Genomic DNA, 26,012 nt, shown 5'->3' with positions numbered 1-26,012 from the left:
ATGACAAGAAAACAGCGTAAAACATTCACAGCAGATAAATGGTGGCGCCCACTTGTCTAACAGAACCCAAAGGATGGTCACATTCTTTTAATCCCCAGAGATATACTTGAACTTTTGTCTATCCTACTAACAAAATATACTGAGACATTTGGTCTAATCATACTATAATAATATACTGCAAAAGGGGGTCATATTCTTTTAATCTAAAAGTATAAGGAAACTAAGTTACATATTTTGCACACATCCTAGACTAAGAAATACATTTATGTTCTACAGCTGTTTAACATAACTCATCTATCTTGACTATGGGTATAAGATAGCCTAATTTAAAATACTAATTTCACAATCCCCCTTTGATCTCTCTTTAGAGAGATCACTTACAACATACATTCTAGGGTTGCAATGTGGTGTCAACTATTTCCCAGTCTCCTAGTATTTGTGCTTCACACAGAAACACAATTCCATCGCTGGATTTCCTCTGCGCTGTCACTTTTAGAGCTTGGCACGCTCTCTCCATCCCTCGAGTTGTCACACGTCCAACGCTGCTGAAGATTTAAGGCAGAGCACGTCGTACACCTTAGTTGTCTTCCTCGTACACCTTAGTTGTCTTCCTCAATGTCAACGATGAATCTCTCATTTTATTTAAAATCCTGCTGTGGGAAGTCTCCTCTCAATCTCCTGGAAGCTCAGTAGCACAGCTCTCTGTGTGATGTCCGCTGTGCTGAAGATGATCTCTGATCCTCCTGAAGCCTCTCTCCTGGCCTCAGCTCCCATCCTGTGGACGATCCTCTCAGCCACTCCTTCTCGTCATGGCACCTCACAACATCTACAGATTAAAAATAACACTCCTTTCCCCACATGGCTTCCACCATGTGTCAACTCCCCAATGAGACATGTACAAGAATGTTGCACATTCTCTCTAAAACAATCTCCAGGGTTTCCCACTTGGAGCAGCCATACTCCAACCTGGAACCCTGTGTAAAAACATTAATCAGCAGTTACATGTTCAGCCTATTTAATTCCCAGCTCCACCTGGAGCCTGTATCCTGGAAGACAAATCTGTTAAATCAAACTTCACATTTGCAACCAACTGTAGATCATAAGAGTGATAAAGTATTCAGCATAAAAGACAAGTATCATGTGCAGGTTTTCTCCAATCATTAAATCACTATTATTACCATAATTTGTCCCAAATCATGAATCATCCAAATTTATTCCACAATTTAATCTGTGACTTCCCTTAAACAATGTCACTCCACCCATTTTATCACTATGAGCTCATATTCAACTATTCCATAAACACTGCATCTCTTATTTGTTTCCTCATGTCACTTGTCTGTTTTCTGCTAAATCCTCCACATCCACTCTTAGAAAAAACAAACATTAGAAGCACACATAGACAATCCTGGTGGTCAGGCGCAGGTCGATAGGTTCCAGAGGTGCCGTAAAAGGCCATAAAATGAAGCCTGCTGTAAAAGGAATGACACTGGTTTCAACACAGGAAATTTCTCACGTTATTCACATCGTCAAAGTAACCTTCAACGTTTTCCCAACAACACAGTGTAACAGCATCATCAATCCTGTAGTAGAGAAACAAACATCAACCAATTGTTCTGTTATAAATCACATCATCAAATCACATGAAGAACTGTAATGCTGTAGAAAAGAGAATGTAAATGTTAGCGCTGCGCAGATGTATACACACTTTCTCACAGTAATCTCTGTGAGCAACACAAGCCCATGAATAACACACCCCTGGTGGATTCACAAACACAGAAAGTGGCATTTAAAAAGTTAAATCATCAGGCAACCTCGAATGTTGCTGTCATCTTTCTGCTCCTGTAAAAAGAAACACAAATTCATCCACCCTTTTGGCCTTTCAAGGTGGAGGTTAACTTTGAGTCGTGGTCAAGTCTTGTCAGCTTTTACCAGTCAGTCAGTTTGTTTTTATTTCCATTCATTCATCCATTCTTTCTTTCTTTCTTTGCTGATAGTGGAAACCATCGCCGCATTTGATTTCCACCCTCAGCAGAATGACGTCATTTCAAAAAGAAAAAGAAGAACTTTAGGTCGGATTACCTCGCTGAATCCTTTTAGGCAGGGACTCTCATTTTCTAATTGTCCCCAATAAGTGGCTTTCTCCTGAGCCCATTTTAATGTGGAGAAACCCACTTTGCGACTGTTTTCAGTAAGAATGTTTTATAGCGCTTTAAAGTTCAATCTCTCAGGCCTGGATTAAAGAGCTGATTTGTTAAATCAGGAACTCACAAAATACCAAAATATCACCACCGGTGGATCACTCCTCTCAGATGTTCTTATTTCAGTGCACTGTAACAAAAGCAAAAACAAACGTAACCAATAAAATACTCATATAATAACAAATACTGGGGCCCGTTAGAAACCTGTCCAAGCATAAAACCACTTTTCTCTCTCTTAGAGAAAGAAAACAATCCAAACCTCACTGATAAAATCAACCTAGTGTTAAGCAAAACCCAAAATCAACCAAAACTTCACCAGAAAGTGATAGGTTACGAGGCAGGGTGCACCCCGAACCGGTCACCAGTCTATCACCTAGAAACAAACAACCATTTACACTTACATTCACAGATAATTTAGAATCATCAATTAACCTAGCTCTAACAGCTGCATGACTTTTCACTGTGGCAGGAAACCAGAATACCCAGAGAGAAACCACTGCAAACTAACCAGACAGTGTAGGAAATACAGGGAAGCTATGATTTCCTGTTGAATTTTGTACAGATCTTTAAAGCCTCAGGCAATTGTGTTAAATACACCTGGGATACTTACATAAATCCAAGGGCTGGCCCCCTTTTCTCTTTTTTAAATTTTTATTTTTTATTTTCAGTGTGTTCCTCCTTCAATTAAATCTCAATCACAAAAATGTGGTGCCCCGAAATAAGGTTCACACCGTTAATTCATCATTTTCACTCTGTACCACTGCTCTTTATCAGGCTGTGCGAAGCACAGTAAACAATTCAGTCGAGGCCTTGAGCCATAAACAGACATCACTCACAGACATTGTTTTCATAACCAAACTGCTTTAGACCCTGTCCCCTAAATCTGCACAAATGCCCTCTGGGTGACATGAAATGCATTTAACCAATTAACAATCAATGGCTTCTTGTTGTTGTAACAGATTCTGTATTTGGACGTTTGTGTGCAGCATTTTGCGTATCAGCATAGCATTTGTTAGTAAAGCATTCTTCATTGCATCAGCGTGTGTGTCACTCTTCCTTGCACAAACATGTGTATGTGTGTGTGTGTGTGTGTGTGTGTGTGTGTGGATCACTTCTCAGTGAATTGAATCAGCATTTCGATTTGTGTGCGTGTGTGTGTGTCATTTCTCAGTCAATCAACGAGTGCATATGTGTTCATATGTGTGTTTCTCTTGATTCTGAGTCAGTGTATGTAAATGTGTGTGTTTGTGTGTTTGTGTTCATCACTTTCCTGTTCTGGTGTTCTGGGTAAACCAGGGCCTGAAGCGCGCTCTGGGGTCCTGCCTCCCCCTTTCCAGTCCGTTTGCATCCCTTGATGCTGCTGCCCAAAGTTCTGTCCATACTGGTTCTGGCCCCAATTGAGGCAGTCCTTTTCTCCAGTGTCCTGCATCTTCTCCTTGTCCAGCTCCTCCTGAGCCCTGCTCAGTTTCTGCTCTGATGTCTCGAGTTCTCACTGAGGGCAGAAACCTCAGAGTCTTTTCTGTACACGTCAGATTGAAGTTTATTGATGTTTTCCTTGCTTTGCTCCACGGCCTTCTGCAGCTCTGCTGTTCGGCTCTTCTCAGAGGTCAGCTCCTGGCTGAGCCCCGACACCTGTGCCTTCAGTTTATGTTCTTCTGCTGCTTTTGTCCAATCTGAGGTGCCTTCTGACCTCAGTTACTCCTCGTGTCTCTGGCACGCCCTTTTTACTGCCCGATCATCCGTGTTGGTCCGTCACTGTCCTGCACAGTTTTAATGCAGAGTTGTTAAGGTCAGCATTCTTTTGCTCGGCCTCACCTTTCATCCGGGCTTAATAGGCGTCTCGTCACAGCTCTGTCAGCTGAAGCTGTCTGGAAATCTCCCCCGTGTAGTGAAACGGGCCTTGGATTTAACGTTCTCCGTCTCCGCTGCATGAGATCTTTTTCCTGCAGCACTGTTGACATTCTCAGGCTGTTGTTGTGGGTCCAGCTGCTGTAGCATTTGGTCAGGGTCACATCAAAGATGGTAGAAGGGAGAGCAAAGATGGTAGAGGGGAGAGCAGGAGTCCAGGTCAGCCTCGGCTTTCCGGGCCGACAAAGCAGCCTGTAATCAAGCATAAAGAGAAAAAACAAAAACAAAACAAAAACAGACGAACAGGAAAATGATGTTGTTTTGGCTGTGTTATTCAGAGAGGGGCCAGGCCCTGTGTCAGCCTTCTCCCCCCCTTTTTTTTGTTTTTTCTCACAATATAATCAACTCCTAACCCACCAAGTTGACAGGACAACACAGGTACACGTTAAAATTCTTTAATAATTCAAAAAAGTAATTTTATTTCATTCAATAATCACTTGTATTAATCAATCACAAGAAAACATGTCACAAGTCGACTCTTTTAACCACTAAATTTATTATTTCATCACTGGTTTGTGATTTACCAGTGTCTGTCTTTTTGAAGTCAAGTTGTTGTCCTGCAACCCAGAGAGTTTATTTGTTAGTAGTGGATAAACTTTATCATTTAACAACAGGTGTATGTTAAGTTTCGCTGCTTTAACCTTGCTGGAAAATCTTCAAATGTTCATGAATGTAAGCTGTTTCTTCATTGCGTGTGTGTGCGTTTGTGGGTGGGTTATTTTAACTTTTTTATTTATTTATTTTCTCCAACAAGGCATTTCTCTAATTGTGTGTGTTTTTAATTTTGTTTCCCAAATTTTGATTTCCCACCTTAAATAACAGCATTCCATGTCTTCAGCCAGGAATTAGAGCTTGCTTGTGAGATTCAGGGACACCTGGTGCCAAAAACAATTCAGTGAAAAACTTGCCTGAAAATTTCCAGTAATGGTAACCGATAACTGGAGGAGAAGATGTCCTTTAAGCTTCTTTTCAGGGTGAGGACAACGTGAGAGGTCAAGCTGTAAAATTTTGAGCCAGAGCTTGGCCTGTCTGTCGTCCCAATTTTGTTAGTCTATCCTTTTGCCGCTGTACTCAGGTTTCCAGGTTTAGAGAAATCCACCTGTATTAAGAGACTAAAACATTCATTTACTTATTTTTCTTAAAACATCCATTTGGTTCATCTGCCTAGATTTTACTCTCTCTCTCTCTTGGTGCATAGTTCACACAGTCAGGCAGTTGCCTTTTATGGGCATACAGATTTCCGGCCACCGACACTCACCCCCAGCAGCCGCCAAGCCATCTCTCCTATATCAAAACCCAGCCAAACATCAAACATTCACCGTAGTCATTCAAAACTGTATCTATAATATTATAATCAACAAAATCAGCGTTTTAATTACAGGCATGTATCATTGTTTGCAAATCATACTTATAAAACTCAATAACACGCTAAACAGGAAGTCCTCTGTGGGCTTCACAGCAGCCACCTCATTTGTATGTTCACACACCGTCTAAAATAGCTCGCAGCGCGCTATGGTCACACACAGCCTCGTTTCACACTCAACTCTCTATTATATTACAAAGACGTCTTATATTTACAATCACCCCTTCTTTATCACACAACTCCTTACTCTCCTTCGCCACAGCTGCAACCTCTAATTTTTTCTCTGGCGCACTCCCAGGTCGCATGACCTGCAGCGCCCTCAACAACTCTTCTCTCTGCTTCTCAAAATTTTCCACTCACCCTGCACACCCCCTTTTCTATGTTAGACTTAAAACCCAACATTTTTACCCCACTACACACCTTTAAATGTCACTATTAGTTTGATCAATTTATTTATCATTACTTTGACGCTAATCCACTTTTAATTCGCTTTATTTACTTTAGTTCATTTTCTCCTATTTGATCACTATGATTTCTTGACTATTATTATTATTTCACAGAAAATCAACTAATCTACTTTGTCTCCCTATTTGTCATCAAGGAATTCACACTAGTGATGATCGATTCGTGAACGAATCGTTCAATACTCGAGAATCACTTTACTGACTCGTGAATCATGATTCACAAGCCCAACTGACTCACTGACTCATCCCTGTTTCTGTTAGCAAACTAATTCGCTTAGTAGAAATATATCTAGCTTATAATTAAAATTGTGGGGGGGGGGGGGAACAACAGCCAGTTTCTTAACAAAAGCATTTCTGCTCTGAACTGGAAGAAAAAACCCTGAGTAGAAGCTCACATCAAGAAAATAGCTCCTCGGTTCACAGTAGCATCGCTCTGCTAACATGCTAACAGCACATTTGAGCTACTCACCCCCTCCCTTCCTGTGCTGAATCTTAAGCGTAAGCAAATCACTCAGGACTCGCTCACCCCCTCCCTCCTGTGCTGAATCGTAAGCATAAGCGAATCACTCAGGACTCGCTCACCCCCTCCCTCCTGTGCTGAATCATAGAGCGAGCGAACGAATCACTCACTCACCCCCTCCCTCCTGGCTCACAGCTTCTTCTTCTTCTTGGTTGGCAACCAATGTTAAGGTGCATTACCGCCCCCTGGCTCACAGCTCAGTGGACATTTAGATGAGAAAATATATATTTAACACATTTAAGGAAAATACTAATAAAATACAAATAAACAAAATAAATGTTTATTAAGCAATTTTGATAGGAAATTGCTTAATTTTAGAAATGTTTTTGCTCTTTTTTGCTCTATAAAATAGTTGTTGTTTTTTTAGAATCATTCATCTTAGCAGTGGGATTTACATGAAAAGAGAAACAAATTAAGTTTGAGTGAAAATGTAAATTTTTTGCACTCTCTGGTCAACTGACTCAGTGAATCAAATGACTCAAAAAACCCGATTCACTTTGGTGAGTGACTCATTAAAACTCGATTCAGTAAAAAGAATCAAATTTACCATCACTAATTCACACACACACTTGCAGGCCGGTCACTCGCCCCCACCTTTTCTTTCTCTCACACACACGCACATTTTACTCTTCGTTCGTTCCACCTGTGAACCCGCCCCTCGAGGCTGGCTCACACACACTTCATACTTCTCGCAGTCCCATACAAACTTTCTGCGAGACACTTCTTCTGATTCAGGACAACGCCCTAATCAAAACAAAGAGCGGGTGTCGTCTGCTCTTATACACCTCAACCTAACTAGGACAATTAGGCTCACGATCTTCAGATCGCGCCACATTTGCCTCACGATTTATTCAAACTGCGCCACGGACTGGATACCGCAGTTTCTCTTCCCCATAAAAATAAAACCAAATTAAACCCCCAATTGACTTCACAATTTGCAACAATTCCCGACACGGCCTTTTGCCGCAATTTCTGCACAACACAAACACTTTTAGGCACAAATTATTCTGTTACTTTAATTAACTCCCGTACTTCAGACGAGACGCCGACTCTAACGGCGCTTTCACACAAACTACACACCTCCAACTCTCTTTCTCTCTCTCTCTCTCTTTTTTTTAACACCACAGAGTAATACACCCAATTCAGCCCGTCTATCTCTATGTGGCTCCAAATACCCTCTTTATTTAATTTAACACTCGTCAGGGGACAGGCAAACAACAATTTCAACCACTGAAACGAGGAATACAACCTTTTTCAGCCTTTTAACCTTATTTAACCTTATATCTCTGACTATTCTTAGAACTCAACCTTTGTTCGCAAAATGTGTCTTGCTCTATGTTCTCATCCAGAATAAAACGTAAACCGTGATTACACAGACGTTTTCAATATTATTCTGTAGCTATGCGGGAGTCCTCAGTTCCCAAGTCACCACCTCAGACGCCGCTGGACCTGACTGCGCGTCCACAGGCAGGGGGGTTGCCACACCATGAACAAAACCAATTTCCACAGGTCCACTAGGCATCAACCTTTGATCCTAAAATGTGTCTTTGCTCTAATGTCCTCCCATTCACACATTAACCGTCACTGTTACCGTGTTTATATTTCACACAGAAACACAGCAAGCGCGTCTCATCAGCAGTAATACACAGAAACACAGCAAGCACGTCTCATCAACAGAAACACACACAGAAACCTCTGAGCTCACCTTTGAAAAATGCAAGCGCACCACAAGCCAGATTCTATTTCACCTCTATTTCAGATACTACACTTTGGCCGCTTTTTGAAAGTTTTTCCACATTTCTTGCAACAGAAGCCAGTCATAGACAAAATTAATTATGTAGGGTAAAAGTGGGCTGCACTCTAGTCTCAACGTAGAATATGATTAGTATCTTGCTAGAGCCAGTTCCTATAACACACTGGATTTCTAGTCTCAACGTAGAATATGATTAGTATCTTGCTAGAAAATTCCTATAACACTTGAATTCAGCCTCAACTTATGTTGTTAGTATCTTGCGCCGAAAACCAGACACCGACAATTTAATGTGAAAATGCGTGTAACCCAGCGAACAGATTAATTGGGAAAGCCCAATATGCACATTTGGTATTTATAATACAACAGGCTGTGCTTACCTTTTTATGTTTGGACCGTCCTCTGTTCGCCTCGCCCCACGATCTCACCACAGGCCAAATCTGCCCCTCCTCAGCACACCAAAAGATCCGGGTCACCGGCACCAAGTTGTTGAATTCTCCCAGTACTTTGAATCTTTGGGTTGAAGGAAGGACACTTACTCGGTGTATAAATGCTCAATCAACAATCCTTTATTTCCATACAATTTTCACATAATGAGCATAAACCATCATGATGGGGAGAGATGCAGAGAGGGTCACAGCAAGTCTCAAAATGGTGGTGTGTTACACAGCTTCTTATACTTTTCCACTGGCCCCCACCTGGTCGTAAACCTAAACATTCACACTCTCTTATCTGTCGTGGCGCCTAAGTTATGACCTCGGGCTCCCTGTCTTTCTACCTCCTACAAGGGTGGGGGCACAGAATGTTGTCTGTTTCTGCTATTATCGGCACAAGGTCTTTTGCACACAACATTCTCAGAAAATGATTTAAGCAGTCTGACATGACAAGAAAACAGTGTAAAACATTCACAGCAGATAAATGGTGGCACCCACTTGTCTAACAGAACCCAAAGGATGGGCACATTCTTTTAATCCCCAGAGATATACTTGAACTTTTGTCTATCCTACTAACAAAATATACTGAGACATTTTGTCTAACATACTATAAGAATATACTGCGAAGGGGGTCATGTTCTTTAACCTAATCTCACAGTTGCAGGGAGAGCTGATGTTGCAGATGCAGCCAAATCCTTCTCTGAGCTTTTAGCACCAAGTTGCTGCATTCACAATAAAAGAATCAACACGTAATGCATTTAGAAAAATGAATAACATTAAACGTTAAACAATAAAAAGTTAACTGTCTGGGTCAGCTCACCTTGTGTCGTTTACGTCTCGGGTTAATGGCAGCCTGCATCAAGGAGACAGTAACAACACCTTTATTTTTAAAAAGCCAGAGGAGTTTCATTATGCAGCTTAAAATATTTCACAAATGTTTTATTTCTAAATGATGCCAACAATTATCTATGATACACACAAACCTTCTTTTTCTGTGTGTTGTCAGTCGGTGTAAATATGGTGGGAACCGCATCTTCCCGAAGTGTCACACTTTTGCCCGTTTTGTCAATGTACTGCTCCTCAAAGTGATTGATGCACAGAACAGAAAAGCGAGTCGGCGTCCAGTCCTTCCACTTCATGTTCAGTACCCATTTTTTAAGTTTTCGGGGGTTGTACAGGGGAAACCTGCATGCACACACAGAAAACATTTTTTCCCCTGTGTGAAAAGTAACTCACTAAAAATCGTGTAGAGTTCAGTAAATTATACCTGTTGACTAACTCTGTTAAAACTGATTATGATATGCTATATGTAATATAACACTCAGTATTTCCAGCGTGATATACTGAATGTAAGCTAGATAATTCAACTTAAACAACAGAAAAACATAATAATAAGAGCATAATTTACTGTTAAAGGTCTTAATCTGGAGTATTTTTGTCTCATAGATGTAATTTAGAGGATCTTAAGTGGTCTTTTTTTCTTCTTCTTTTTTCCGTTGCTGCCTTTAGGGGTCGCCACAGCAGTTCATCTGCCTCAATCTCAACCTATGCTTAGCATCCTCCTCTGTCACAGCAACCCTCTGTATGTTCTCCTTTACCAAATCCACAGCTCCATGTTAAGCATCGTTTGTCCAATATATCCACTGTCCCTCCTCTGCATATGTCCAAACCATCTAAAAATGCAGCTCTCTAACTTTGTCTCCCAACACTCAACCTGAGCTGTCCCTCTGACATACTCATTTCTAATCCTGTCCATCCTGGTCATTCACAATAACAATCTTAACATCTCAAACTGCGCCTCCTGTCTTTTTGTTAGTGCCACCATTTTCAAACCATAAATGATAACAGGTCTCACTAGCATCTTGTAAACCTTCCCCTTTACCCTTCCTGCTATCCTGTCAAAACAAAATCACCCACACTCGTCTCCACCCACTCCACTCTGCCTGCACTCTCTTCTTCACCTCTCTTATGCACTGTCTATTGTTTTGAATGGTATGTAAACTCATCTATCTTCACTACCTCTACTTCTTGCAGTGTCACACCTGTATCCCTCTCATTTCTCTTCTCTCCGATGTCCACAGTTCACACCTGTTCCTTACTGTCAGTATAGGTCACAATGTTCCCTGCATCACAGTCCATGAAAACTATGGACTATTATGTTTGTTGGTGAAATAAGCACCTCAGAGCTGATCCCTGATACAATCCCACCAGCACCTTAAGTCACTCCTACAGCTCACAAGTGGTTCTCAAATGATTTGACTTAGAATTTAGTGTGAATAAAACCCCTCTATTGCAACTGCATAAAAAAATAATGCCGCAGCAAAATGTACAGTGATAAACTTTCTTTGTTTATGCACTTTTTGCTTAGTGAGCTTGTGTACACATCTCGGTAACTTTTCCAGGTGCACTCCGAACTGCACTCCCATGTATACAGAAAAAGATCTAATTATGTGGGCTTAAAATGTTGAGAAAAGGTGGAAAATTTGAGTCTTAACACTGATACAAGCCTACTTCTGTAAGCCACTGTTACTTTACAAACGTGCTTCTAGCTGTCTGTTGGTTTAGTTTAACCAAAAAGCAGCGCTATTATCGAAAACTTTACGTCTGGATCGCTCGAGGTGTCGCAGTTGTAGGCACACGTATATCTCCCCATTTATGGTCAAATTTCGGTCAAGTTGGGACCACAAAAACCGATTTTGTTGTTGCTAATGCTAAAGTTGTATGAGAAACGTCTCCAGCTAACAACAATTTGGACACTTCAACATCCGGAAGGACATTTCAAAATAAAGGTCGCATTTATGCTTCCTTCCTTCCCAAGATGAGAAGAAAATGATTTATAGAATTCAGCCACCAGCCCATCTGTGCCTGGAGATTTGTTGTTTTTAAGAAATTCAATAGATGTCAATATCTCTTTTTCAGTAATTGGACTGTCACAAAAAAGCCTATCAGCACTTTTAATCATTTCAACATTATTTTCAGAGTCAATAAATTGGGTAGCGACCTTTGCGTTATAATTGGATTCATACAACTTTGAGTAGAAATTACAACAAGATTGAGAGATCATTTTTGCATCATCACTGACCGTACCATTTATATTCAATTTATGAATAGTATTGGCTTTAGATCTACTTTTTTCTATGCGGAAAAAATAAGCAAAATTCTGCTCTCCCTCCTCTATCCATCTTTTTCTTGAACGAACAAAAGCTCCTTCAGCTTTCTGGCGGTAAAGCTCATCCAGTTTAGATTGAAAGGACCTAAGATGTAATCTATCCTCCTCCAAGACCTCGTCTGGTGGGAGTTGATATATTGCGGAAATTTGAACAATTAGATTTTCTTCTTCTGCTGCCCTTGACTTAGCTATTTTTGCCCCATACTGTCTTAACATTTTACTCGTCTCAAATTTCCCAGTTTATGCCATAGGAATTCTCAATATTAGCCTTGTGTATAAAATGTTTTAACAGTCGTGTGATTTCAGATTTCACAATTGTATGGCTCAAAAGCGAACTATTTAATTTCCAATATGAGGATCTATTAATTGCAATAGTTGGAAAGAGTTGCAGGTTAATATATATATATTGCTCTATGGCCCGTAAGTGGAGTTGCAAGGATATTGACCGTGACACTGTCCTTTGATAGACTACTTGATATTAACCAGAAATCAATACGCGATTTCCTTGAACCAGAATGGTTACTGCAGGTAAATGATATATCATCACTCACCATTTCTTGCGGTTGGCTGCACACAGTGGGGAGAAAAACTGCACTGCACAACGACAACTGTGAGCTCAGAGCAGCATCAGACAGCCACAGCTTTAACTCCACCATCCACCAGCTGAGGGCAGCGCGCACAGCGCCTTCACTCTGTGCATGCACAAACTACATTAAAATACAGCGTGTGTTTTTTAAAATATTATAATAATGCATAATTATGTGGACATGCATATTAGATCGTTTTTTAGTGAAATATAATCCCACCAGAAAGGCAGGAAAAGCCCGGAAACTTACTTTAAAACTAAATATGTTCCTTAAAACGGTGACAGAGCTACAGACCCATGACAGCCTTACACAGGTAGCCAGCAGCTATGACCAGCACTACTTGTGCAGTTAATAAAAGGACAGGTAATGTTTGTCGCGCTGTTGCACACACAGCACGCTCGTTTGTTTCAGTTCGTCAGTTGCCACAAGACAACTTACCAACGTGTACGTAATAAGCTAATACTCCTGTGTGCTATACACTACAGTGTACGCTGTACACCTACTTACTGGTTTTGTCGCATCAGTCTGTATGGAAGAAATATAGTAAGTCTGTGTCTCTGAGTTAACTTGTTTCTCCTACAGCTCCGGACCGCTAAAAATGCGCGTGCTCTTTGTGAGCTCGTTCCCGGCTCGTAACCAGCGCGTTCTGCCGTCAAGGGCGATCATTGGTTAAATGTGATCATGTGACTGATGCAAGCCAGATCCTTTTATTTAGCAAAACTGTGATTAATAGTTAAATATTATTGTTTAGGGGCACAGACAGGACTCCGCACGCACACACACATAAAAAAAATTATTATTATTTTTAAAACGTTGCCTCAACAAAAGGGCACTTTGGGCACCCATCAGGAAAGGGGCGGGTGCTCAAGCCCCTCTAGCCCCCCCCCTCTGCACGTGCCTGCTGGGGAGTAAGCGTGTACTTACTCGGCCATCTGGGAACGCCCCCTCGCTCTTTGATCCTTTGATCTTCACAAAGGACCATTCTGACGTCACGGTCGACGTCACGTTCTCTGCTAGTCCTTAAATAGGGAGCTCCTTTAACAGTTTACATTGGAGCATTTTCAGAAACAGATCGTTGTTTTAGACAAAGCTAATACGTATTTAACCCGTGACACCGTTCTTTAAACCTTTAAAAAATGCCACCGGCATCATTAAATATCTTACCTTCTGGAAGCGATAGTGGATCGGGATCACTCAAGCAGCGGCTTCAGGCTGCTAGTATGAGAGCGTCTCAGCTTAATAAAGTAGTACAGCTACATACTGAGTTCTGCTGTAGGATATCTGCTGAGCTGTCTGACGTTAGAAGGGAGAGAAATCAAATCAGAGAAGAGTATGAAGAAAGTGGGAGAGCTCACGGGGAAGAGATAAAAGAAATGTGGGAAGAAAACACAGAACTCACAACAAGGTACGAATATATAAAAAGAAAAACCGCAGAACTCGGGGAAGAAAACGCAGAACTCAGAAGAGGGTACGAAAATATTATAAAAGAAAACGCAGAACTCAGGAAATCTGTGGAAAATCATCAGCGCCTAGCGGAAGAAGCACGGCGTATAATAAATAGCAATGCTCCTGAACCTGAGGAGGCTGAGACCCATGGTTCGTGGTGTCATGGTGCCAAACGCCTACTTAAAATAGGTTTAGGTCTTGCCACAGTGGCCAGTGTTGTTCCTGCAGCTTGCTGGGCCATCGCAATGCTTTTCGGCTAAAGTGAATGTCCCGCTCTGTGGGGTCATGATAATAATCATGACCCCACAGAGCGGGGATTGCTACAATTGTGGCTTCTGGTCCACATCCACAATTACAGCCCTACTGTAATTGTGGATGTGGACCAGAAACCCCTTAAAAACAGTAATAATGTTTTCCATCCACAGTCCACCTTCATCCTGGCGCTGTTCCCGCTGGTGCAGGGTCCGTTCTTCGGCAAAGGTTTCTCCATCTTCCTTGATTTTGTCCATCCACCGTTTCTTCGGTCTGCCTCAAGGCCGGCGCCCTTCTAAAATATGCTGTGCTCTCCTTTATGTTTGATTTTATTTTGCCCCTCACACCCCCAACCAGTCACGGCAGAAGACTGCCCCTCCCTGAGCCTGGTTCTGCCAGAGGTTTCTTCCTGTTAAAAGGGAGTTTTTTCTCTCCACCGTTGCCAGAGTGCTTGCTCATAGGGGATCATTTGATTGTTGGGGTTGAATTTTTGGGTTTCATTTAATTGGCTTGAACTGAAAAACCTAAAAATTCAGGTGAGGGTTTTACATAGTGGAGAGCACTGCAGTTGTTAACTGCACTTTTTTATTTGTAGTTTTTGCAGTGCTTCCTACTACAAAAACTACAAATAAAATCCTTGCAGTTAGCAGCAAATCAAAATAAATAAACACATTTTAAAAATATCCACTACTGTTCTGTGTGTTTACTTCAATGAACAATTGTATGTTTTTGTGGTAGAAGATTATAGATTGTCCAAATATGTGAGAGTTTTAAAAGTAGCACTGCATGAGATTTACTGTGGCACAGATCGTTGAGCAGATCGTGTGTTGATCTGAGTCCTGTGATTTCCAGTAGTGATTTATTCCCATAACAAAATCAAATTGTCCTCTGCTGCCATGTTGTTGCACAATGAAAATGATGGAGGTTTCAGAAACAGTCCGGCCCTGGTTACTGTCTCAGATATGACACTAGTCTTATCCTGTCTGCTTCTGTGTGTATATATGTAATATGCATATCCACATAATTATGGATTATTATAATTATGACATTTAATAAACACACACCGTGTTTTAAAGAACATACATTAAGAAACTGATTGTATTAAATTTTTATTTCAAATATATTTCATTATATTTTTTGTCATCATTTTATTATAGATTAAGTGCAAGAGTTGTTAAGTGTGGATAAATAAATAATAGTTTATTGCAATAGTAAATTGCACCTTGGAGTCCTGAGGTACTGTGCAGGGCAACTAGGAAGTGTGTTCCGGACTCACTGTTAGGATCCACTGATTTAGTCACTGATCAACCTTCAGTCACGTAGAAGGTCAGAGCTTCATATTTATGGGATTAATGTGCAGTTTCATTGAATCTGTATTTATCTGTAAACAGGGTTCACACGGGTGCTTGAAATATGTGATGTTTGGTGCAGTTTTCCTGTTTTGTGGGAAAGAAAGGCTTTTTAAGTCAACCTAAGATGATTCGTTTTCATTTTCACATGGTCTTAGTGAGGTGATGCAAAGTGAAACATGCTTTCTGTGGGTTTTTTTGGCCATGTGCTGGGAAAGCTTGAACATGGACCTTGAAAGTGCTTAAAAAGTGCTTGAATTGGAGCCAGAAAAAGGCGTATGAACCCTTGATTGGGAGGTATATAATATTAAAATTTAAATATTATATAATATTAAAAACATTTTTTAAACATTCTTTTAATCAAATGTGTTATATAATGTTTGTCTTTGACTCCAAATATAAACAATTGAAGGGCAGCTCAACACTTTTGCACATTACTGTGTCCTGTTGAAGGAAATACTGACAGGTGTTTGCTTCATACATGGATTACAGAAGGAAAGAAAAGAGAAGAGACTTTTTAAAAATCTGTTTCAGGTTAGAGGGTAACCGCTGTGCTGTCTGGGCTCAAATTGTGCTCATCAATATTTTGTAGATCAGACTGCGTAGTTGTGAACTGAGTTTTGTAACTTTGTGTTTAGCATTAAGTGTTGTGGTGCTGATGAAAGTCCTGCTGGCAGAAATGACCTTCAGTCAGAAAGGTTGATGATCAGGATGAAGGATCACAAACACGTGATTGCAGCTCCTGCTGCAGAGGGTGGAACAACCAGTTATTAGGTTTAGGGGGCAGTTACTTTTGCAGATAGGGCAGGTTTGGAGAGTGTTTTTCCCTTTATAAATGAAACCATAATTTAAACAATACTTTTTGTAATATCTTTATTATCTTTGTCTAAAATGCAAACAAGTTTTATAATCTAAAACATGTATCAAACAGACAAATATGCAACAATATCACACACAGACCTGTTTCAGGTGTAAATGTAGATAGATGATGTCAGCCCTGCAGTGTGATGTCAGCCCTGCAGTGTGTTCATACACTCGCTGAAAATGTTTGTAGCAGAGGAGGACGGGGTAATACCTGGTGCTGCAGGTTACCCCAAACCAAGCTGATCCCTCCTCCCATGATTCACAGCTGGAAAGGGATCTTCTGGATCTTCCCGCCCACCTCATCTCGCTGAGCCCTCTGAGCCTGCATCTGCTTTTAATGAGTGGCGTGTGCGAGCCTACCCGCCCGCACGGAGGTGAGAACGGTGACACACACACACACACACACACACACACACACACACACACACACACACACACACACACACACACACACACACACACACACACACACACAGGAAGTATTTTAGTGTTTTTGTTATTGCGTTTTCTTGCATATATTTCAGGATCACTGGCTCAGTGGCTTGAAATAAACTTTATTTTGGAGTTACATATTTTGATTTTGGGCAGTTTTCTGTACTGTTTGTTTGTATATGTGTCTTTTTGGCTGCTGTTACAACCAAATTTCCCCTTGTGGGACAATTAAAGGATTATTCTATTCTATTCTTATATTCTTATATTTAGGAAACAACTGTTTCTAGTCATTCACATTTATTTAATATGCTAAATTAAGTTTTGGGCATGTGTGGCATCATAGATGAATACATGAAAATTGCAGCCCCTCATTTTATTTATATGCTTCATGTCACTTCCTTTTGGGAAAAACTACTGTTAGTGTCTATTTTGCTGTAATATAAGTTCCGCCAGCAGAGGGCGCTCGGTGTCTTACACATCAGTAGCCGACACCTCGCTAGAAGAGTAGTGCAGAGCTGGCGCACCAGGTAGTTCCTGATACCTCCTGTTTCTCTGTTTTTACAGGTAAGCTGGGTTCCAAATAATACATATGCGATAGACAACAGTAGCAATCGATCATAAACGTAAAAGCTAGTGAGCCAATTCACGAGCTTGAGGGTTGATAACGGTGAATCGCCACCAGGTGTTGCAAAATTCACCTTTGTTAGAGGGAAGTCACCTTTGTTAAATAGCAAAGTATTTAAAAATGAATTTCATTTCATTATGTATGATCTGAGCATGCGCAGAATGATCCACAGCACTCTTTGATCCTTTTTAAAATTATTATTAAACTTTATTGAGAAACAGTATACAGAACGTGTATACAACCAGGGCAAAATTAATATATGCCAGGGGGTGTAATACAAAGAATTAAATACATTCAAATAATTTATAATTACTACAAATGGTAATAGTTTTCATAGCATTTTGTTAAGTAATCCACAAATCAATTATATGTAACATAAAACATCATTATAGTAATATTTAAAATTAGGTTTTTGGTTACTGTATTTGCATTTGTGAAAATAAAATTTAGCTAAGATAAAAAGTTTATTATAAAGTAAACATCTCTTTTTTTTTTGCCTTCAAAAGAAACAAAATACAACATTTTCCCATTTCACAGTAAAGTCTTTGTAGAGATGTCCAGCAATGAATCTACTGAAGTCTTTCCAAAATGTTCTAGTGTATGAACAGTAGGGCTGTTGATAGTCGACTAGTCACCGATTATTTTTGTGATTAGTCGACTAATCAGATCATGTATCCATTGGACATAAAACGTACAGCTTATTGCACCAGCATGCATCTGCTCTTATATAAGAGCACTTTATACACTTAAAGCTGCAAGCTAATGATAGTTATAACTATCATTAGTTATATGATAGCTTTGTTTCGGTGAAGTTGTTTCGGTGAAGTTTAATAAACTCCTTGCTATCTAAAATATAACAGGACACCGGAGTAAATTCTCGAGCATCTCACACTTCTGATAATCAGCTGTCTGCTTGATGTTTATTCAGCTGTGTAAAAACTATAACTTTAATCTCAGCCAAACCGATTTACTCAGGAACAAATAAAATACTAAAAAAAGCCAAACAATAACATTTTTAAATTATCTAAGTGACTTATATATCATGTTTAACCTCAGTAGCGAAAGACAGCGGTGGGTTTGAAAACGATTTGCCGGGAGTCTGGTGTTCTCACGGGCTCTAGTGAGCCTTGCTCCCGGCTAGCTATCGAGCTAGTGGGTAACAGAGGTCTCCGAAAACATAGGAGCGCTTTTGAAAATATGTGGTGTCTTGATAAACTGAGGAGATATTTGAGGTTTACACAGTTACATTCTCGCCTTAAAATATGTTAAACGTTTATTTTGTGACCCAGAAAGAATAATAAGAGTCATTTTAAAACAAACTAGCTGCCACCATTGTTGGAAACTGAGCTGGGATGCGCTATAAATTCCCCCCCACACCACAACAGCATCTGGCTGCAGCAAGACCCTTCTCCTATTGGAACAGTACTTGGTCTCTGACTGATGACGTATCACGAGTACACGAGAACGCAAGTTTTTTTTTTTTTTTTTATTTGCACAGAAATGTACAACAATTATGGCTACAAATTATTATCTCTACAAAGATTCTATTTTCCCAACATGAAATAGTATCAGAACAGGCTAAATTCCAGCATATAGAAGATAGATAATGAACAGGAAGTACAAACAACAACAAATAAATAAATAAAATCAAACCCCAAACAGAATCAAAGCAAACAAACAAAACAAAACAACAACAAAAAAACAAACAAAGAAAAAAAAGACATTATACCTTAGGGGTTTTCTAGCAGATCTAGTTCAATAATCATATGATTCAGAACCAGAGCTTGTTTTTTGTCCATAAATTTAACAGGTGAGAGGAAGAGGCAGAGTTCTTTGTGAAAAGTAAAAAAGGACGGCTTTGTTTTCAGAAAACAACATTTGTGAATGAAGAATTTCCCCATAATAATTATTACATTTAAAACATTTTCAAGCTTCTTTTCTTTTCTTTTCTTTTCTTAGAGAACCAAAAATCATATCATTTTTAGAAAATTCAAGTAAGTTTGGAATCTTTGGAAAGAGCCAGTAGTGCACATCGTTCCACAGGGCTTTACAGAATATACAATCAGAAAATAAATGTTCTGTTGATTCAATATCCCCATCACAAAAAGAGCAAGAATTATTACCAATAGCAAAGCAACGTCTGAGAAATTCTTTGGAAGGGTAAATACCAGAAAGGATTTTGTAGTGGACCTCCTTAGCTTTGGGAGGAATGGGAAGTTTTAGGTAATTTTTTCTGATCTCTTTCTTTTGATCACCGGAGAACAGATGTGAGATGGAATTTGGATTGGATCTATAAGGGAAAAAAACATTAGTAAATAATTCCCTAATTTGGGAGTTTTTTAGACTGTTAGCTGTAATGTTATGCCCATTTACCAAGAGTTCAGGGAGGTCAGGGGATCTATAGTCAGGGTTTTGAAAAAGATTATATGCTGTACATAGAATGTTTTGAGGGATAGCCTTAGTAATTTTTTTGAAATTCTTTGTTATTTATTTGCAGATAATTGGTGGTGAAATCTTCTAATAAAATTTTACCTCTATCATTTAACAAATGCATCACTGACCAGATGCCCTTATCGTACCAAGTAGCACAAGTACACATATTGAGAAAGGCCCTTTGTTTTGATTCGTGGCCTGCCAATATGGTGCTGCGCTCCCACAATGCATTGCGGCGTTACGTCAACCCCAAAGCCCGTTGCGTGCAGGAGAGTATGCATGCGCATTGCCATGGTGATTTTAAAAATAAAGATAAAATGAAAAGTAATTAATAAAAAGTAAATATTTAAACATTCCCACAAATGTGCAATGAACGTGCAAAAATTCTGTTTAGTAGTTGTTGCTGTTTCTTTCTTTCTTTTGAAAAATAACGACGTCTCTGAGGCGCGAATTGAGAGGAACGGCCGGTGTCACTCTGTGCATGCACAAACTAATGCAACAGGAGAATATCTGTCTGAATGTCTTATTTATCTTCATAACTGCTTAAATTATCAGAGTTAATCGGAGCTCCCGTTTTATGAAGGATTGCGCCACGTTTTTCCCACATACTGAGACGTTTTGTTTTGCAAAAGTCAACACGTGAGCATTAATACTGAAACTCTGGGTTTAAATAAATGTGGAAAATTACAATTTAAAATAAAACAATGTTTTTGTTAATTCACAAAAAAGCAGAAATTTCCATAGTAAGCGGGGCGAAACAGGAACTTTCTGTCATTTAACGGTTTCTGTTACTTAATTACTTTGGTGTAGTATGAATGGGTGAGGCCCTTATCAGTATGAAAAGTTGTAAATCTTATAAAAGCACAGTGAAAAGCTTAAAATGAGAGCCCTGCTTGAATATTGTTCAAAGCTAACCTGTGGGCCGGGTTGGAGTCATTGCTGGCCAGATTTTGGTCCCTGGGCCTTGAGTTTGATACCCCTGCCATCAATGGTTAGCAGACAGATTAGCAGATGATTTTACCGCTGATAGTTTTAGCAGTGACTAGAGTTAAAAAGACTGTTTTTAGCAGGTGGGAATTGTGTTCAAATACAAAATTAATTTTATAAGTGCAAAGATTGTGTGTGTGTTTATCTATAATATAATATTTATAATTATTCTGGATATTTATAAATGAACTCATCTATTTTGTTGAGATCTGGGGTAGGTCAAGGAAATCTTAATTTTTTTTCAGATTTTTTCAGATCTCGCAAGAAGCTTCCTCCTTTTGGATTCAACACAAGTAAAGTTTTGTAACATCGACACCTTTTAAACTGTTTCATCACGCCTTCCTTCCCTCAGAGATGAGTGGGATGACTGACCTGACAACAGCTGAGGTTTGGTTTTCTGTCTTGACCCTCAGGAGTCAGCAGTGTCTAAAAATGTGTGACAGAAAAACACACACTTCTCTTTACTGTAAAATAAGAATAGCAGAAGTGAGTTGTAGGCTCGTCAATTGATTCTTGGAAGACTTGTAAATCAGCTGTTTGTGAGATTATTGTACAAAAAAAAAAAAAGTGTTTTTTAACTTTGTTTTTTTCCAGTCTGGGTCCTCTTACTCCAACAGTCTGAAGATAGGCATCGGGTAACTGGCGAGTCTAAATTGGCTGTAGGTGAGATTGTAAGTATGAATGGTTGTCCGTCTCTCTGTGTTATCATGTGATAGGCTGGCAACCAGGGTGTACCCCTCTCTCACCTTAAGGTAGCTGAGTTGGCCTCAAGAACCCCCAGATTGGATAAGAATAACATGGATAGTCAATATACAAAAACTATTCACTAGTGATTAAAAATTATATTTAAATAAAGTTTATTGGCATCTTTTACCTTTTTACAAACAGAAAACATCAACGATCAGCAGCCTAAACCGGTGGAGGTGGCTGAACTGCTTGAAGTCATAAAAATAATAATGCTATACTGATCAGTCTCCTATGGCTCAGAAAACTGTCTTGCCTTCCTAACCTACATTTACCTTGTTCCAGTCTCAACACTGCAGACACGCTGCTATATATTTTAAGCAAGACATTTTGCTGCAGTGCTACAGCAAAAAACTTAAATCTCTCTGCAACCATTGATTTAAATTGGTTTGAGATTTTTTAATAATTGGGGGAAAATGTAGTGAAATTCTGTCTTTTGGATCTTTGCAGATAATCAGACCTAAATATGTTGCTTCATTTTTAACTGTTATATTACAAATACTCTGAACATTACACTCTTTGACAGGTAATAATTGACATTTATTTAAGTTTAGCACCAATCCAGACCCTTTTGAGAAATCCTCTATTACATGTAAAGCAATTGGCACTTGGCTGGCATTTTTAAGAAAAATTGTGGTATCATCTGCCAATTGACTGATGACAATCTCTGTCTGCTATATTTATACCTTTCACAGTGCTATTCGAAATATGAGAGGCAAGAATTTGGGTGCAAAGTAAAAAAAAGATAAGGGCTAATTGGGCAACCCTGGCGTACCCCTCGATTAAGACTAAAACGAGAAGTGGTGCCATTTTTCATTCTAATAGAACTATTAGCATTGGAATACAGAGTTTTGATATCTTAGCAGAAGATATCACCAAAACCAAATTTCTGAAGTGTAAGAAATATAAATTCATGCTCAATTGAGTCAAAGGCTTTATAGAAGTCCAGGAGAAGGATAAATGAGTGATCAGATATTAATGCTGAGTAGTCCAGAATATCCAAGACGAGTCTAATATTATTGGAGATGTGTATGTTTGTCATAAATCCAGACTGTGTCTAATCTGCAATATCATCCAAAATATATTTCATTCTTCTAGCTAGCAATAGAGCTAATATTTTATAATCATTATATAGGAGGCTTATTGGTCTCCAGTTGTCTATAAAAAGTAGGTCCTTCTTAGGTTTGGGAATTAAAGTAATAAGTCCTTGAGTAAGGCTGGGGGGAAGAGTGCCCCTTTCAATACTTTCATTATAAACCTACAACAAAAAGGATGCAAGATGAGAAGAAAATGATTTATAGAATTCAGCCACCAGCCCATCTGTGCCTGGAGATTTGTTGTTTTTAAGAAATTCAATAGATGTCAATATCTCTTTTTCAGTAATTGGACTGTCACAAAAAAGCCTATCAGCACTTTTAATCATTTCAACATTATTTACAGAGTCAATAAATTGGGTAGCGACCTTTGCGTTATAATTGGATTCATACAACTTTGAGTAGAAATTACAACAAAATTGAGAGATAATTTTTGCATCATCACTGACCGCACCATTTATATTCAATTTATGAATAGTATTGGCTTTAGATCTACTTTTTTCTATGCGGAAAAAATAAGCAAAATTCTGCTCTCCCTCCTCTATCCATCTTTTTCTTGAACGAACAAAAGCTCCTTCAGCTTTCTGGCGGTAAAGCTCATCCAGTTTAGATTGAAAGGACCTAAGATGTAATCTATCCTCCTCCTAGACCTCGTCTGGTGGGAGTTGATATATTGCCGAAATTTGAACAATTAGATTTTCTTCTTCTGCTGCCCTTGACTTAGCTATTTTTGCCCCATACTGTCTTAACATTTTACTCGTCTCAAATTTCCCAGTTTATGCCATAGGAATTCTCAATATTAGCCTTGTGTATAAAATGTTTTAACAGTCGTGTGATTTCAGATTTCACAATTGTATGGCTCAAAAGCGAACTATTTAATTTTCAATATGAGGATCTATTAATTGCAATAGTTGGAAAGAGTTGCAGGTTAATATATATATATTGCTCTATGGCCCGTAAGTGGAGTTGCAAGGATATTGACCGTGACACTGTCCTTTGATAGACTACTTGATATTAACCAGAAATCAATACGCGATTTCCTTCAACCAGAATGGTTACTGCAGGTAAATGATATATCATCAGGAAATTTGTCTCTCCAAATATGTGTTACATTAAATTTATCCATAAATGTTTCCAATCTCAATTTTTTTCTAAAATGTTGTGCTGGGGGCCATCGATCTATAGTGTCATTTAGTGAAACATTAAAATCTCCTCTAATTATTAAATTCAAACTGGGATATTTAGAGAGCCAAAAACGAATCCTTGTATCTAAAGCAGGGGTGTCAAACTCAAATACACAGTGGGCCAAAATTCAAAACTGGAACAAAGTCGTGGGCTAACATTAATATTTATAGAAATATATTTATTCCTCCAGATATGAGAATGAATCTTTTCTTATGGACTCAAACACGTTTTGCTGAAAAACTGAATATGGAACAAGCAAAGCTTAATACTAAACAATATATATATTAGCTGTGTAATACCAGTAGGCCAGCTCTAATAGTAATTTGGTATGGCTTCGCGGGCCAAATGTAATTAGGCTGCGGGCCAAATCTGGCCCGCGGGCCAGGGTTTGACACCTATGATCTAAAGAGTCAATTAATTAGTCATTTTCAGGTTTGGTATTATAGCCATATAAATTGACAATTATGAAAATGGAGTGATTGTATTCTACTACCAGACAAATATAATGACCCAAAGAGTCACAATCTGAATGTAGAACAATACCTCCAAAGCTACCTTTGAGTGTTGTGACCCCAGCTGACCTCTCTGTGGCGTGCGAATACCAAACATTGTTACCCCACTGAGACTTCCAGAAGTTCACATCAGCAGATACAGAATGGCTTTCTTGGAAAAAACAAAAATCACTTTTATATTTCTTACCAAACAAAATAAGGCTTTAAGTTTACAGATCTGTCTCAACCCCCTGGCATTAAGGGAAACAATAGAAAATGACAATTAAGAAAACAAAAAATAAACCGCTAGAAATTTAAGGAACCAATATTGTGTGCTTAACAAAAAAATAAACCTCACTAAGGGACCAAGCATTGCAGGGATGAAAATAACTCGGCATAAATACAAGAAATATTTTTTAAGGTACAACTCAGGTGCTGAAACGTAAAGTGTCCTCGAAATATAAATGAAGCATAGACTTAATGATCCAAAACATCAGAAGGATCAATGAAAAACATTCAACCAAGTCCAAGCAACTGTGCAACATTGTAGGGACTTTTCTATTCCTTAGCTCCCCCGTATTCACCTCTCATTCTGAAGACGGGAAAACTTCCGTCCCATTAACAAAACCCCGGCATCCGACGTAATAGGCCTTTTTATTTTCTCTGCGAGCCTTCTCAATAATAGGCCACATCTTGCTGCGGCGCTCCCTCTCTTCTCAGGAAAGGTCCTCAGCAAACTTCAGGTCCCGGTTCTCCTTTAAGAATGGAGATGTCTTGGCTGCTTTCCACGGGCTCTCTCTGGTTCTGCGGGAGATGAACTGGATGATAATAGGTCTGGGACTGATGTTGTTTGGGCGTTTGGAGCCGACCCGATGTACGGTGTCAGAAAGTTGATTTTTACATTCAGGCAACAGGCCTGACAAATCTCAACAGCAACTCTCCATGTATCATCCTGTTGCTCTTCTTTGACACCAAACAGCCTGAGGTTTCACCGTCTGGAGTATCACTCGTGATCTGTGATTCTTTGCTGGTCATACGCTCTTCCTCTTTGGAGATTTCTGCTCCAAAGTGCCCACTCTGCATTTGACATCTTTTATCTCTTCACATGCAAAGTCCAGTTTTTCTGATCCAGGTCATCCATTCTTTCGTTTATTAGCTTTGACAGAGTTTCAACAATATCCACGCTATCTACCTTTGAATGCAGGGCTTTCTTTGGCGCCGGAGACTGGCTGGGTGAGACAGGTAGAGGTGGAAACTCGTCCATTACGTCCAGTTATTGGGAGAGGAAGTGAAAAAGCCGTGTAGTCATGACAGTAGTCAAGCAGTGGGTTTACCGACCCGGCTGTTTGGCTAGCATTAGCCTTTAGCAGTAGCTTCGTTGTTGGAGCTAGCGGAGGGTCTTTTATTGTCACGCTGTGACATTTTGTCGCTTTATTGATCAAAATTGGTCATTTTCTGGCTTAAATACCGAAAAAGCTTCTGAGGTCTGAGTTGACACAGTGTTCCTACAGTATTATAGCGTTACATTTGCTAAGCTCGGCAGTAAGCGTGTACTTACTCGGCCATCTTGGAACGCCCCCTCGCTCTTTGATCCTTTGATCTTCACAAAGGACCATTCTGACGTCACGGTCGACGTCACGTTCTCTGCTAGTCCTTAAATAGGGAGCTCCTTTAACAGTTCACATTGGAGCATTTTCAGAAACAGATCGTTGTTTTA

The 26,012-nt window shown here is 39.5% G+C and overlaps 1 long non-coding RNA gene across 1 annotated transcript; it reads right to left on the bottom strand.

Moving 5' to 3' along the window:
• Positions 1 to 627: 627 nt before the first annotated feature.
• Positions 628 to 25,970, bottom strand: LOC146519609 (uncharacterized). Its single transcript, XR_014873771.1, has 3 exons — positions 24,360 to 25,970; positions 9,621 to 9,822; positions 628 to 9,490 (listed from the first exon to the last, which is right to left on the bottom strand). It is a non-coding gene; the product is annotated as an uncharacterized LOC146519609 (long non-coding RNA).
• Between the last annotated feature and the right edge of the window lie 42 nt (positions 25,971 to 26,012).

Source organism: Neolamprologus multifasciatus, chromosome 4, assembly GCF_963576455.1.
Source record: "Neolamprologus multifasciatus chromosome 4, fNeoMul1.2, whole genome shotgun sequence".
Taxonomy (NCBI): domain Eukaryota; kingdom Metazoa; phylum Chordata; class Actinopteri; order Cichliformes; family Cichlidae; genus Neolamprologus; species Neolamprologus multifasciatus.
The sequence above is the reverse complement of the archived record's forward strand: the minus strand, read 5'-3'. Positions and strand labels throughout refer to the sequence as shown.